Below are 16,397 nucleotides of genomic sequence, written 5' to 3' on the forward strand. Positions count from 1 at the left end.
GTTACAACTTTTAAAAACTTTTACTTATAGAGCGATTTAGAGATTTTTTCGTCACATGTTGGTAAACTATGGCTGATAAGTTTTGCTTTTATATAAAAAATCTAAAAAATTATGAATTTTTGGAAAAATTTGTAATTTATAAAATGCACAATTATATTGTTTCAGGCAGACAGTTTTACCATCTGAATTAGTTGCTGAATAACATTTCCCATACGTCTCCTTTACGTTTTCCTAATTTTTGAAATGTCTGGATAATTTATTTTGATGTCACACGGCTTACAAATCGAACATCGGTTTTCCATATTTTCAAGGATATTTTAGACTATTTTAGGGATCATTATTGTTTTTAATGAAATTTGATATACAGTATATAATATTAACCCATTTTCACCTGTCAAAATTTTTATAAACATTTTCATAGTAATTAAATCAAAATGGAGGGGGAATATAGAATGGTTAGATTTTGTCAGTAATACGTTCATTTAGCCCTAAATTTTACACGTTCACAAAAGATAAAAAGAGAAAACTCATCTTAAAATTTGTTTTGCAATGCTATAATTGATTTTTGACTTCTTTTTTTTTGGTCTTCACCATATACCCTAAGTAATTTGTTAAACTTATTCAACAGATCAGTACTATTAACGCATGCCAAATTTCTATATTTTTGCTAATGTTATACTAATTCTGTACAAAAAACCTCATGTGGGAAAAAATATAAAATTTTTGCATCACCATTTTCCAAGTAGCATTACTTTTTTCATTTTTGGTCTACATAGCTGTACAACAGTACCATTTTTGTATTGATACATTTTTTGACCACTTTTTATTGCATTTTATGTGGCACAAAATAGGTAAAAATCATATTTTTTGGTTGGTTTATAAACATTTTTTTGACTGTGTTCATTGTGCGGTAATGATTTTGTAATGATAGTAATGATTTTGTTGTATTGTATTTATCATTACGGACATCGGGATACTACATATGTGGGGTTTGTATGGTGATTTCACTTTTTTATTGTATATGTAAGTGTAATGTGTAACAGGGTTTTGGGGGCTATTTGATTTATTTATTAGTTTATTTTTATTTAAAACTTTTTTTTTTACTTTTTTACTATGTTACATGCATGTTGATGCATAGGTCGAGACACGGCCTATAAGGTCCCGTATATAACAGGACCATTGCTATGTACACTCACAGGCATTTACTATGGACACCCCTGGGGTCATAGTTCAGACCTCAGGTTTACATAGCAACTGCGGCGGGCGCAGATCAAACAGAGGTAATATCACCACAGCCATTTAAATGCAGTGATCACAATGACCTCAGCATTTTAAAGGGTTAACAACCACGATCGGAGCTCACTCGGGGGTGGCAGCAGTAGATTACCGCTGACATCCCGTGATTACCAATGCCAGCTCAGCTCCAGCACAGAGAGCTAAGTGGTTAAACAAGCCAATATTAGACAAAATGGTTATTTATAGTTGCAAAGATGAGCTAACAACTGAGCTTTCTGATCATTTCTATAATGCAACATGCAACGATCTCTGTGAGCTCCATAGAGATAAATGAAGCAGAATGGTCATGCGCGGTCCGGCAGTCATGTGGGGGCATCTGCTCCATTAATCCCGGAAAACCACGAGGGCTCTGACAGAGGTACCTGGGACCCCATCTGACCCCTTGTTCTCATGATCTGTGGGGGTCTTGTCACTGAGACCCGCACCAATCAGCAAGTATGGCCCTATCCTGTGTATAGTGTCTAACTTGTTTAGTGGGAAAACCCCTTTAAATGACTGTTTACGTGCATAAAAGGAGCAAATATATAAATAAATAATTGGACAAATAAGAAATGTATTAAAAGGATTTTATGTACACTCACCAGGAAGCTAAAGGCACTATGAAATCAATAATAATATCACAGCAATAAGCAACTAAAACTAAACTGGTCATTTTTACAAAAAATACCCAGCACTATAGTTTTAGTTCCTTCAAAGCATTACCAATTAAAATATTACCTTTTTAGCAACCTGCACTAGGTTCAGAATACTTTCTGCCTACATTCACTCGTCTAGTAATGTCTTTTAAACAACGCTAACATGTATTTCACCCTTTGACCTTCCATTAGGACCTGTTGCTTTTCACTTTCATTTTACTGACCCTGAGGTCATCTATCCTGAAGAGTGAGGGAGAAGAGTCACTGGCTCATAGATAAAACTTAGTCCAAGTCTCATCTTCCTCTGATAATAAGAAGCAAAACTAAGAGCACTTATGTTCTGTCTCTGCTTCTCTTCTAATATTCCAGAAGGACAGGCTCCTCTGAATCCACATTTACATTTGTATAGTTGATACCGAGCTCATTATCTCCCATACACTTAAGATCCCAACTAAATGGAAATGATATCTCTTCATTTTCCTTACAAAGACTGTCTTTAAGAGATTGCAATTCATTTATGAGTTTGACATTTTGCCATGCAATCATGGTTTTGTCATGATTGAGACCAATCTATTTCCCCGATTCTTACTCAGTAGTTTTTTTTCCTGTTACAAAATATATTATGATGTTTCTAGTGGCACAAGTATTTTATTAAGCTCCTCTTAAAAATAGATGAGGGACATGGCATGGGAAGCCAATGAGATTTGATCTACCCCAGATTTTATTATATGCAGCTTTTTAAAAAGTCACCAAAAACGGATCAGTTTCACTTCGATAATGCTCGGTGTTCAAAGTGGTGTAACAACTCTGGACGAAAACGTTAGACTCAAGAATGCACCAATTGTATTAAACAATGGACAATATTTGCTAAAAGTGGGGTTAATTACAGCAATAATTCAGCAAGACACATTTTACAGGCTCTTGCACACAAGCGTAATCAGTCCGTATGGTGGCCCGATCCCACGGGCTGCACATAGTGCAGTGGACAGGAGTTCTTCATGATAAAGAAATATAATGCAAGGACATTCCCTCTGCCGGCCGAATAGTCGCAGAGAGACTGTCCATGCAGTATATTTCAATATAATGCAGGGACTCCCTTCCACTGCACTGTGTGCAGCCTGTGGCATCGTACCACCATGTACACATATACACGGGCTGCACAATGCCCTAAATCCACCATTTATGATAACCCCTATGTACATATTGAGCTCTAAATTGTCTGACAGTTTTATCACTAGCATTGGTAAAAGAATGTGCGCCCATCATGTGCAAATAGCACATTAAATATTTACGGTATATTGTCTGCTATGAAACATACAAATAAAATACATTTTTCTTTTTTATTCTTTACATTTTTTAGTGAAAACCAGAGCCAAAGGTCTATACACAAAGGCCACAGAACACCAAGGGGAAGATTCTCTTGTATAATATTTCATAGTTAATATTTAAAATTTGTCCTTTTACTCGTTGCTCTTTCTATGTCTGAAAAACAGGTATTTTTATGTTGAAAATAGAGATGATAAACAAAGAAAAATGTTCAATTATTGTTTGATCACTCATTTGGCTTAAAGGAAATCTACCATTAAAATCAAGCATGGATAAATTAGTGACACTTAAGCACTGTGACTGTGGTAATCTTCTTATGTATGTTATCCATGACCTCCCTCCTTCTAAAATAAACACTTAAAATTATGCTCTTCAGAAATAGAAATGAAGTCACAAGAAATTCATCATGAAATTCAGACTTTGTAGAGGTAGAAGGATGTTAGAGAAGTTGTTGACATGATGGTCATTAAATTAAATAAAATAGCTTTTTGTTCATAAATACGAGGATCATTAAATGTACCATAGAAATAGAGTCACAAGAATTTGTTGACGGAATTCAGATGTTCATGCTGATGTACACTGTATACGGAAAGTATTCAGACCCCTTACAATTTTTCACTCTTTGTTTCATAGCAGCCAATTGGTAAGATCAGAGAAGTTCTTTTTCTTTGTACACTCTGCACCCCATCTTGACGTTAAAAAAACTGAAATGTAGATATTTTTGCTGAAATATTACAAAACAAAAACTTGAAATATCACATGGTCATAAGTATTTAGACCCATTGACCAGTTTTGACAGTTTTTTTATTCTGTCAAGATGAGATGCAGAGTGTATATTAAAAGGGTATTCCCATGAAAACACGTTTCTTAAATATTACTCAGGATAACAAAAGTTCAATGTTATTAACAAAAAGACAGCATTTCACAGATATATGTCCAACCTGGTATTTACAATTTTGGTTGCCCCTAGACCTGACCCTGTATCTTCTGAGTTTAGGGTCGGCAGACATCTTGTTCTTCTGTCTAACACTGCGCTGAGCTTCTCTCTGCTTCTAGCCCCCTCCCTGCACACACAGACACACACTGACTTCCTGCAACCTAAATGAAAGTGTATATAAACCTGTACCCTGATAATCTAACCACATTGTCAGCTCATAGAACTAGAGAAATCATGAAGTGTCTGCTTAGAGAATCCCTGCCCTCTGGAATCTTACACTGACCATCACTGAGTGATAGGAGCTAAACAGCAATAACACTGAGTAAAATCGTAAAGTAAGGTGTTAAAATTATATTTATTGTGAAAACATCACTGGTGGATTGACATTTGAGAATTTTCTTTCATGGGCAATCCCCTTTAATAAACAAAAAAAGAACTTTTTTGATCTTACCAATTGGCTGCAATTAAAACTAAGAGGGAAAAATGTAAAGAGGCCTGAATACTTTCCGTACCCAATGTATATGCTATGATTATCTGCTACCTGAGGCAGGCTGAGAAAACAATCTTTATTTTGGCATAGCAGATCAAATTTGAAGTATGCAAAAAAATTAATAAAACTTTTATTCTGTATCTCTACAACTACACTGCTTTTTGCTGCCTTTTAGGCAGATGTATGAGCTCAGGTTCTGTGCCTAGAGCATTGATAAAATGCCTTAAAACTAACTGTGAACTATTAAGATATGTAGTCTATCTTGCTTGGAGTCCAAACCTCTTTGATTTAGATTCGATATGCTATAAAGGTTGGAGCTTGCATAATAGGTAATAGAAAGAAACCAATGTTGAATTTCAGACATCTCTATTTCCCAGAATCTTCTGTATATTGCTCAAGTTTCTCATGTTTATATTAATGTCCCAGAGGAATTAGTGGCAAGCTATAATAGCCACATTCTGTATATGTTATGTAGAAGAAGAAGGGGGGTCACGTTCCCTTGAGGCGCCCACCTCAAAGCTTCTCCAAGGAATCTTGTTTTGACATGCAGGCATTAGGGGTCTGAATGTGATAGCCCCAAAGCCCAGGGTTCCTTTGATCAGCTGGCACATAACTGTGCAGATAGACATAGTGTATATATTATGCACAAAATTAATTTTATTATAGCATAGGACACCACCTTATGTGTACTATCCAACGTCTACTTAGGTACTCACTTGATGTAATAACATTTTATATTAAGTCACTGTGAGGATGAGGCCCGAAGGTTAAGGACTTTCCAATCCCTAAGTAACAGCAATCATTAAACTGTATGACCAGGTCATTATACTCTAACTGCTGCAAACGAAAGCTTTCAGAAAATACAACTAACAAATGTTAATATATGTAAAACTTTTATGAGCTATTGAAATAAATATTTCTATTTTACGGATATATTAAATAGGGTTACTTCTTTCAAGCCTTGGTAGAAGGGATGCTGACTCAAACATTACCATATTTATTGCATCTGAACATAAATGTGGTATCTTGTATCATACCAACCCCTTCCACTAAAACATGCCCTCCAAAGCAGATCAGAAAAATGAGTGAGTGACAGAAACCAATAACCATGTTGAGATTTCTGTTGGCGCACCGACTTATGATCCAAACTGCCAGGATCCAGGTATATGCAGAATAGAAAAAAAGGAGCAGTTCTCCTCGAGCACATGTGCAACTTTTCAACAAATAGTGGCGCACATTTATCAAAAACATAAACATGCAGTTTGCCTGGGTAGTGTCCAGGGTGCGCCAGATTCATGCATTGTGGTGCACGTTCTCCATGCAGCAACTTTTTTTTGGTGCACCTTTAACATAATAATTCTGTCAGACTCTGCATGATAAATGTGACTGTGACACATATTGGGCTACATGCCAGTATTCTGACATAGACTGCACATAAATACATGACACTCTGCACATAAAAGGGCATTGCTGGGTGTGTTGGAAGTCCAACATAATTATGGCGCACTCTGCATGCATAGTGATGTCGAGTCTCTCTATACTTGCATTGACCATGATCTTGGACTGAGAGCTGCTGTAATGTCGAGTCTCTCTATACTTGCATTGACCATGATCTTGGACTGAGAGCTGCTGTAATGTCGAGTCTCTCTATACTTGCATTGACCATGATCTTGGACTGAGAGCTGCTGTAATGTCGAGTCTCTCTATACTTGCATTGACCATGATCTTGGACTGAGAGCTGCCGATTTCTTCCTCAGACAATGCCATCTTGAGCCCAAATTATCGACCTACTTTTGAAACTATTAAGGTTAGTGTTGGAGCATAATTATTTCCTCTTCAAGGACAAATACTATTTGCAAGTCAGGGGTACGGCGATGGGGGCCACTTGTGCCCCCTCGTATCCAAGCCTGTTCCTAGGATTGTGGGAATATGAAGAGGTGCAATATGTTATGGATATTTTGGAATGGCCATTTGTTTTTATGGATGCGTTTCATTGACAATATTTTGTTTATTTGGCAGGGTACTAGGCAAGCATTGGACGACTTCTTACACTTATTGAAATTCAATGATCAAAATATTAAATTGACACAAACAGTGAGCCAAACAGGGATGGACATCAAGATCATGGTAAGTAACAGGGGTCAATTAAATACATCAGTATTTCGTAAGAAAATCTTTGTCCCATCCATCCCATACCACCTGTTCCATCCATGTAGGGCAAGTTTTACGAGCCTGACGCATCTATGGCACAAAACAATATTTTGAGGATGAAGCGAGCTTCCTTAATGACCCCCGTATCGGCTTTTTACGACGGTCATTAAGGGTACTTCTTCTGATGTGACGCCTTTCTACGGCGGCGCGTCAGAAGAAGATTTCGGGACACCGGGTCTCGCTGGTGCCGGTGTCGGGCTTTGATATCACAGCCCAGACCCGGCACCCGATCCCGGGTGTTTAACCCCTTACACGCCGCGGTTAAGCATGACTGCGGCGTGCAAGTGTGTCCCCCGTGGATCGGACCCCCCCCCCCCCCCCGGTGTGCTTACCGGGGGATCCGATCCCTCCTGCCTCAGCCCCGGGTTCCGACGAATGACCCGAGGCTGTCAGCTTCTCTCCCCGCCGGGTTCTGCCTTCCTGGCTCGGTGAACTACGTAAAAAAAAAACTCGAAAAATTTCCCATAATATAGAATTTTTCACCAAACACCATCACAAAAAATGTTCTAAAAAGTGATCAAAAAAAGTTACGTTCCATAATATGATACGACTGAAAAGAACAACTGTTTTCACAAAAAATAAGCCCTCAACCAGATCTGACAACAGAAAAAAACAGAAGTTATGGCCCTGAAAAGTTGTCAATAGTAAAAACAATGCGATTTTCTCCAATATTGGTTTTGCTCAGGAAAATTGAGCAAAAATAAGAAAAACTATATAAATGAGGTAACACCGCAATCGTAGTGAACCAGAGAATAAAGATAAAATATTATTTTTACATTACGGTGAGCGGGGGAAAAAATGCTAACAATCCAAAATAAAAATTGATGATTTTGTTTGTGTCCCCCTTTAAATAGTTAATAAAATCTCATGAATAAGCTTTAGACTCCCAAAATGAATTATCTATACATTGTATATCATCCCGTAAATAATAAGACCTCATATGTTTGCATTACCAAAAAAAATTTAAAATTTATAGGTCGTACAATGTGACAATACAAATCTGCTGTGAATGGCGCCTCCATTCATTCTATACTCGGCCGTGCGCCCGTACAGAAGTTTACCACCACATATGGGGTATCAGTAAACTCGGGAGGAATTGGGCATCAAGCGTTGCAGTGCGTTTCATCATTTAATTTATTCTGAAACTGTCAGTTTGGCCTAAATGAATGTATTTTCCAAAAAAATTCTATAGTTTCTAAATAGCAGGTCCATATTTTTTAACCCATGTGAAAAACTTAAAGGGTTAATAGACTTAATAGAAGTTGTTTTACATACATTGAGGGGTGAACTTTCTATAGTGGGGTAATTTATGGGGTTTTACTATTATTTAGGCCTCTCAAAGTCACTTGGAAGCTGAGTTGTCCCTCACAATGTGAGTTTTGGCAATTTTCATGAAAATAAGAAAAATCGCACCTAAAGTTCTGCACCTCATAACATCCTAGAAAAATGACCGGAAGCAAAAAATATCACCCCAACATAAAGCAGATATTCTGTAAATGTTAATTATCAAACATTTTGGGTAGTTTTACATCTTGTCTGGAAACCAGAACATTTCAAACTTGGAAAATGAAGAATTTTTACAAACTTTTGCCAAATTTTCACTTTTTTTCAGAACGAAACGCAAAACTTATCACTTAAATTTTATAACTAACATGAAGTACAATGTGTCACGAGAAAACATTCTCAAAATCACCAGGATATGTTAAACCGTTCCGAAGTTATAACCAATTATCGTGAGACATGTCAGATTTGAAAAATCGAGTCTGGTCATTGAGCTGAAAACTAGTGTCGGTGATAAGGGGTTAAGCAACGATTTAAGCAGAGAGGGTACTCCGCTGTGGACATCAAGGGAGCATACAGATGTGCGAAAAAGGAGAATCTGAATCATCTTCTTAACCGGTTAAGGACCGGGCCCTTTCCTGTTTTTTCATGTCCATTTTTCACTCCCCACCTTCAAAAATCTATAACTTTTTTATTTTTACACGTAAAGAGCTGTGTGATGGCTTGTTTTCTGCGTAACAAATTGCACTTCATAGTGATGGTATTAAATATTCCATGCCATGTACTCGGAAGCAGGAAAAAAATTCCAAATGCAGGGAAAATGGTGAAAAAATGCATTTGCGCCATTTTCTTGTGGGCTTGGATATTACATCTTTCACTGAGCGCCCCAAATGACATGTCTACTTTATTCTTTGGGTCGGTACGATCAAGTGGATACCAAATTTGTATAGGTTTTATAATGTTTTCATACATTTACAAAAATTAACACCTCCTGTACAAAAATTATTTTTTTGATTTTGCCAACTTCTGGCGCTAATAACTTTTTAAAACTTTGGTGAACGGAGCTGTGGGTGGTGTAATTTTTTGCAAAATTTGATAATATTTTCAATGATATCATTTTTAGGACTGTACGACCTTTTGATCACTTTTTATAGATTTTTTTATATTTTTCAAAATGGCAAAAAAGTGCCATTTTCGACTTTGGACGCTATTTTCCGTTAGGGGGTTAAACACATTGAAAAACCGTTATCATATTTTGATAGATCGGGCATTTTCGGACGCGTCCATACCTAATGTGTTTATGATTTTTACTGTTTATTTATATTTATGTCAGTTCTAGGGAAAGGGGGGTCATTTGAATTTTTAGGTTTTTTTATTATAATTCTTTTTTTTTTAACTTTTTTTAATTTTTACTATTTTTCAGACTCCCTAGGGTACTTTAACCCTAGGTTGTCTGATCGTTGCTATCATATGGGGATTTTCCTCCTCATTCATTACAATCAGCACTTTGTAATGAAGGGGTTAAACGAAATAGCCTTGGAGATGGATCGCAGGTATCCATCCCAGGTAAGATGGCGGCGCCCATGCGCCCTCTCCATGCAGCGCGACCCGACCGCCGCCGTGAATACCCGGCGGGAGGTCGCGAACTGGTTAAATCTAGACCTCATCGACCTAATGAAAACCAGGGGAGGTTGATTACACCTTACAACTCGCAATGGAGGAGGGTTGAGGGTATTGTGCAGCGGTTTGGGCCCTTACTCCTATCTGATCCAGATTTGAATACCCACTTATCAACTCACCCACAATTGGTGGCTAAGAAAAGTAAATCAATTGGAGACATGTTGGTAAACAGCCACTATACTCCTCTTCATCTTAGACCTTACATTTTTGGGTAGAAGGGCCGAAATGGGGATCTTTCCCCTGCAGGCATTATTCCATCTTCAAATTAATGATAAAGACGGACTCTTTCTCTGATTCCTGGTAGGATAAGTGATTTCAAATTGTTCATTTCATTAATTGCAGCACATCTGGCGTGGTGTATCAATTAACATGCCCTTGTGGATTGAAGTATATTGGAATGACCACACAGGATCCGAATACAGGAACTTCTCAAAGATATCCGGGCAGTTTCAAAGATCAAACTGGAAGACCATGAGGCATTTTCAAAGCTAAAAAGTGTTCCAAGACATTTCCATGAATTCCATAATGACAGGTGGAAAGATGTTCGGGTGTCTTGTACTGACAAAGTCCTCCCGGGATCGCGTGGTGGCAACACTTTCAAGAGATTAGAACGAATTGAAACGAAGTGGATTGTGAAACTTCAGGCCTGAATGAAAAGTTTTCTTTTTCATCTTACTTGTCGGTTGGTGTCCACACTCGCAACTCTGACTTTTATTTGTATTTTTTCTTAATTTTTTCTTAGTATTATAAGGTGGTTTAGTGATATTAGCTTTATTATTATTATGGTTGTGGTATGTTGGACGAGCATGGGGCACATTGGACAAAGTATTTCTGTACACGTGTATACTAACGTTTTGATGTGAGTTGTCATTTATTTATACTATACATCCATGACATACTTTTATCATGGTCTTTCGATACACACTATGCACGATTGTAGTGCAAGTGTAATTGACATAGTTGGGGTTGTGTACAATCTGGGTACAAAGCTTATATAACTGGCTTATAACTGGCTTATAATAGATTGGAACCCTTGCATTTGAATTAGCTGTGCTGTCCGATCGTATTGTTGGCATTTTTGTACTTGAGGGGGTTTCGTCATTATTGTGTCTTTTCAGTGTGTGTTTCTTGTGTTTTTTGTTTTTGTTCTTGCTTCTGCACATCTTTGCTGTTCTACAGGTTTCCTTTGATGTTCAGCAACCAAAGGTCTATGCATTCACTTTATGAAGCACTTTCACTGTCCAATTGGAGGATAAGTATTGATAATATATTAATTCAAATAACCTTTATTTCACTCCTGCTTCTGTAGCTAACAGAACCACAAGCCTGATGCGTTCTTAAAGATGTTTCTAGGTACTACAGCAATGATAGGAGTGTCTGAAGTGATGTTTCTCTTGCAGCCTGTAAACTTAATTATCCCAGGCAAAATATGACTCTTCCCACCTCATTGGTAAAATGTTTAAAATGAGTGAGATTTCACATAAAAGAAGGAATTTTAGAATGGCCATTTCATACTAGTAGTTTGTGGGGTAAATGTGGGGTGATAGTGATATCACTTTAAGCAAGGCCGCATCTGCCATGAGGCGAGATGAAAATCTCGCTTCAGGCGGCAGAATGCGGGTCCCTGTAAAGGGCGGCGAAATTTGCCGCTCTAAAGTGGGCGATTCGGGCGTCCATTAACGCCCGAATCGCCCACCAGCTAAATAAATCGCGCCTGTCTCTTTAAGACACAGGCGCGATTTATATGCGGAGCGACGCAGCGCCTTTCCGGCAGCTGCGTCGCTCCGTTCTAAGCAGTGACACAGGCGTCATGACGTCATGGCGCCTGTGTCACTGTGCGGAGCCGCGGCTCTCCTGTGAAGACCGGAGCCGCGCCGAGGGAGCAGCTGCCTGAACATGAGTATGTATTTTATTATTTTTAATGAACTTGATTAAATGTGGGGAGGTTTTATATGGGGCACACGATGTCAGTTCTATATGGGGCTAGAAAACGTTTAATACTTGGGGGGGGCTTGGGGGGGGACACTGTAGATATCATATGGGGCTATAATTATTTTATACTAGGGGGTGGGTGCTATATATATTATTTGGGGCCATAATTATTTTATACTAGGGGGGGGTGCTATATATATCATATGAGGCCATAATTATTTTATACTGGGGGGGGGCTATATATATATCATATGAGGCCATAATTATTTTATACTGGGGGGGGGGAGCTATATATATATCATATGAAACCATAATTATTTTATACTGGGGGGGGAGCTATATATATATATCATATGAGGCCATAATTATTTTATACTGGGGGGGGGGAGCTATATATATATATCATATGAGGCCATAATTATTTTATACTGGGGGGGGGGGCTATATATATATCATATGAGGCCATAATTATTTTATACTGGGGGGGGGGAGCTATATATATATCATATGAGGCCATAATTATTTTATACTGGGGGGGAGCTATATATATATATCATATGAGGCCATAATTATTTTATACTGGGGGGGAGCTATATATATATCATATGAGTCCATAATTATTTTATACTGGGGGGGGAAAGCTATATATATCATATGAGGCCATAATTATTTTATACTGGGGGGGGAGCTATATATATCATATGGGGCCATAATTATTTTATACTGGGGGGGGGGATGATGGAATGCTATGTATTTTATTTGGGGCTATAATTATTTTATACTGGGGGGGATGCTATATATATATATATATATTATTTGGGGCTATGATTGTTTTAATACGGGGGGGGATGCTATAGATATTATTTGGGGCTATAATTATTTTATACAAGGGGGGTGCTGTATATATTATATGGGGCCATAATTAGTTTATACTAGGGGGGGTTCTGTATATTTTATTTGGGGATTTGGGGCTATAATTATTTTATACTGGGGGGATGCTATATATATTATTTGGGGCCATTATTATTTTATACTGGGGAAGGATTCAGTATATATTATATGGGGCCATAATTATTTTATACTGGGGGGGATGCTATATGGGATACAGTATATTACTAAGCTGGGGGGCTGTATATGGTATTTAGTATATTACTAAGCTGGGGGGCTCTATATGGGGTACAGTATATTACTAAGCTGGGAGGCTGTATATGGTATACAGTATATTACTAAGCTGGGGGCTGTATATGGGATACAGTATATTACTAAGCTGGAGGGCTGTATATGGGGTACAGTATATTACTAAGCTGGAGGGCTGTATATGGGGTACAGTATATTACTAAGCTGGGGGGATGTATATGGTATACAGTATATTACTAAGCTCGGGGGATGTATATGGGATACAATATATTACTAAGCTGGGGGATGTATATGGGATACAGTATATTACTAAGCTGGGGGGCTGTATATGGGATACAGTATATTACTAAGCTGGAGGGATGTATATGGGATACAATATATTACTAAGCTGGGGGGCTGTATATGGGAAACAGTATATTACTAAGCTGGGAGGCTGTATATGGGATACAGTATATTACTAAGCTGGGGGGCTGTATATGGTATACAGTATATTACTAAGCTGGGGGGATGTATATGGGATACAGTATATTACTAAGCTGGGGGGATGTATATGGGATACAGTATATTACTAAGCTGGGGGGCTGTATATGGGATACAGTATATTACTAAGCTGGGGGGCTGTATATGGTATACAGTATATTACTAAGCTGGGGGGATGTATATGGGATACAGTATATTACTAAGCTGGGAGGATGTATATGGGATACAGTATATTACTAAGCTGGGAGGATGTATATGGGATACAGTATATTACTAAGCTGGGGGATGTATATGGGATACAGTATATTACTAAGCTGGGGGCTGTATATGGGATACAGTATATTACTAAGCTGGGGGGCTGTATATGGGATACAGTGTATTACTAAGCTGGGGGATGTATATGGGATACAGTATATTACTAAGCTGGGGGGCTGTATATGGGATACAGTATATTACTAAGCTGGGAGGCTGTATATGGGGTACAGTATATTACTAAGCTGGGGGGATGTATATGGGATACAGTATATTACTAAGCTGGGGGGATGTATATGGTATACAGTATATTACTTAGCTGGGGGATGTATATGGTATACAGTATATTACTAAGCTGGGGGGATGTATATGGGATACAGTATATTACTAAGCTGGGGGATGTATATGGGATACAGTATATTACTAAGCTGGGAGGCTGTATATGGGATACAGTATATTACTAAGCTGGGAGGCTGTATATGGGGTACAGTATATTACTAAGCTGGGGGGCTGTATATGGGATACAATATATTACTAAGCTGGGAGGCTGTATATGGGGTACAGTATATTACTAAGCTGGGGGATGTATATGGTATACAGTATATTACTAAGCTGGGGGGATGTATATGGGATACAGTATATTACTAAGCTGGGGGATGTATATGGGATACAGTATATTACTAAGCTGGGAGGCTGTATATGGGATACAGTATATTACTAAGCTGGGAGGCTGTATATGGGGTACAGTATATTACTAAGCTGGGGGGCTGTATATGGGATACAATATATTACTAAGCTGGGAGGCTGTATATGGGGTACAGTATATTACTAAGCTGGGGGGATGTATATGGGATACAGTATATTACTAAGCTGGGGGGATGTATATGGGATGCAGTATATTACTAAGCTGGGGGATGTATATGGGATACAGTATATTACTAAGCTGGGGGATGTATATGGTATACAGTATATTACTTAGCTGGGGGATGTATATGGTATACAGTATATTACTAAGCTGGGGGGATGTATATGGGATACAGTATATTACTAAGCTGGGGGATGTATATGGGATACAGTATATTACTAAGCTGGGGGATGTATATGGTATACAGTATATTACTAAGCTGGGGGAGCTGTATATGGGATACAGTATATTACTAAGCTGGGGGGGATGTATATGGGGTACAGTATATTACTAAGCTGGGGGCTGTATATGGGATACAGTATATTACTAAGCTGGGGGGCTGTATATGGGATACAATATATTACTAAGCTGGGGGGATGTATATGGGATACAGTATATTAATAAGCTGGGGGGCTGTATATGGGATACAGTATATTACTAAGCTGGGGGGATGTATATGGGATACAGTATATTACTAAGCTGGGGGGATGTATATGGGATACAGTATATTACTAAGCTGGGGGGATGTATATGGGATACAGTATACTACTAAGCTGGGGGGATGTATATGGTATACAGTATATTACTAAGCTGGGGGGATGTATATGGTATACAGTATATTACTAAGCTGGGGGCTGTATATGGGATACAGTATATTACTAAGCTGGGGGCTGTATATGGGATACAATATATTACTAAGCTGGGGGGATGTATATGGGATACAATATATTACTAAGCTGGGGGGCTGTATATGGGATACAGTATATTACTAAGCTGGGGGGCTGTATATGGGATACAGTATATTACTAAGCTGGGGGATGTATATGGGATACAGTATATTACTAAGCTGGGGGGCTGTATATGGGATACAGTATATTACTAAGCTGGGGGGATGTATATGGGATACAGTATATCACTAAGCTGGGGGATGTATATGGGATACAGTATATTACTAAGCTGGGGGCTGTATATGGGGTACAGTATATTACTAAGCTGGGGGGCTGTATATGGGATACAGTATATTACTAAGCTGGGGGGATGTATATGGGATACAGTATATTACTAAGCTGGGGGGCAGTATATGGGATACAGTATATTACTAAGATGGGAGGATGTATATGGTATACAGTATATTACTAAGCTGGGGGGATGTATATGGTATACAGTATATTACTAAGCTGGGAGGATGTATATGGGATACAGTATATTACTAAGCTGGAAGCGGACTGTATATGTGGGGCAAGATTTTATTTAAGCTGTAGGGGATCTGTATATAATTTAATTGGGGGGTGAATAACGAGGCCTTTAAATATATGAGAGCAGGGATATATAAAAATAAATTTATTATATATAATATATTCATTAGGGGTGCTATATATTTATTAGTTATAGGATACAGATTACTTTGCATCATGTAAACCAAATGTTGGGGGGGGGGTCTGTATTAATAAATTAGGGGTGTTGTATATTGATTGGTGCTTAGCATGCTATAATTCCAGTAGACTAATATATATATGAAGGGATGTGTTATATGTGGGGAGAGTGCGGTCAGTTGTGTTGTGAGGGGTATATATTATTTAGGAGCGCAGTGTTGTTATCCAGAAGACTTCATACTGTAAGTGACTGTGGTATTTTTAGGGACGCCGGGTGGAGATGCCGCACGGAGCTGAAGATATCTGGCCGTGAATTCAGCCGTGATACGTCATGGATTGGAGAACCCGGAATAAAGTCCTCCTGATGGAAGAGATTGTCATCTATAAGGTACTAGATGTCACTAATGACTCTCAGATCCTGTAGTCAGTCACACAGTGTTAGGGAGCTGCCTGTAGGGTTGTT

At 38.3% G+C, this 16,397-nt stretch overlaps 1 long non-coding RNA gene across 3 annotated transcripts in view; it reads left to right on the forward strand.

Annotated features, from left to right (window-relative positions):
* The window catches only part of LOC140127383 (uncharacterized), a 58,907-nt gene extending 48,048 nt beyond the window's left edge, over positions 1-10,859 (forward strand). For all 3 annotated transcript variants that reach the window (XR_011854978.1, XR_011854979.1, XR_011854976.1), the window contains exons 5-6: positions 6,704-6,811; positions 10,199-10,859. This is a non-coding gene — a long non-coding RNA (uncharacterized lncRNA). The remainder of the gene's footprint in view (positions 1-6,703; positions 6,812-10,198) is intronic.
* Positions 10,860-16,397: the final 5,538 nt, after the last annotated feature.

Source organism: Engystomops pustulosus, chromosome 1, assembly GCF_040894005.1.
Source record: "Engystomops pustulosus chromosome 1, aEngPut4.maternal, whole genome shotgun sequence".
NCBI classification, from domain to species: domain Eukaryota; kingdom Metazoa; phylum Chordata; class Amphibia; order Anura; family Leptodactylidae; genus Engystomops; species Engystomops pustulosus.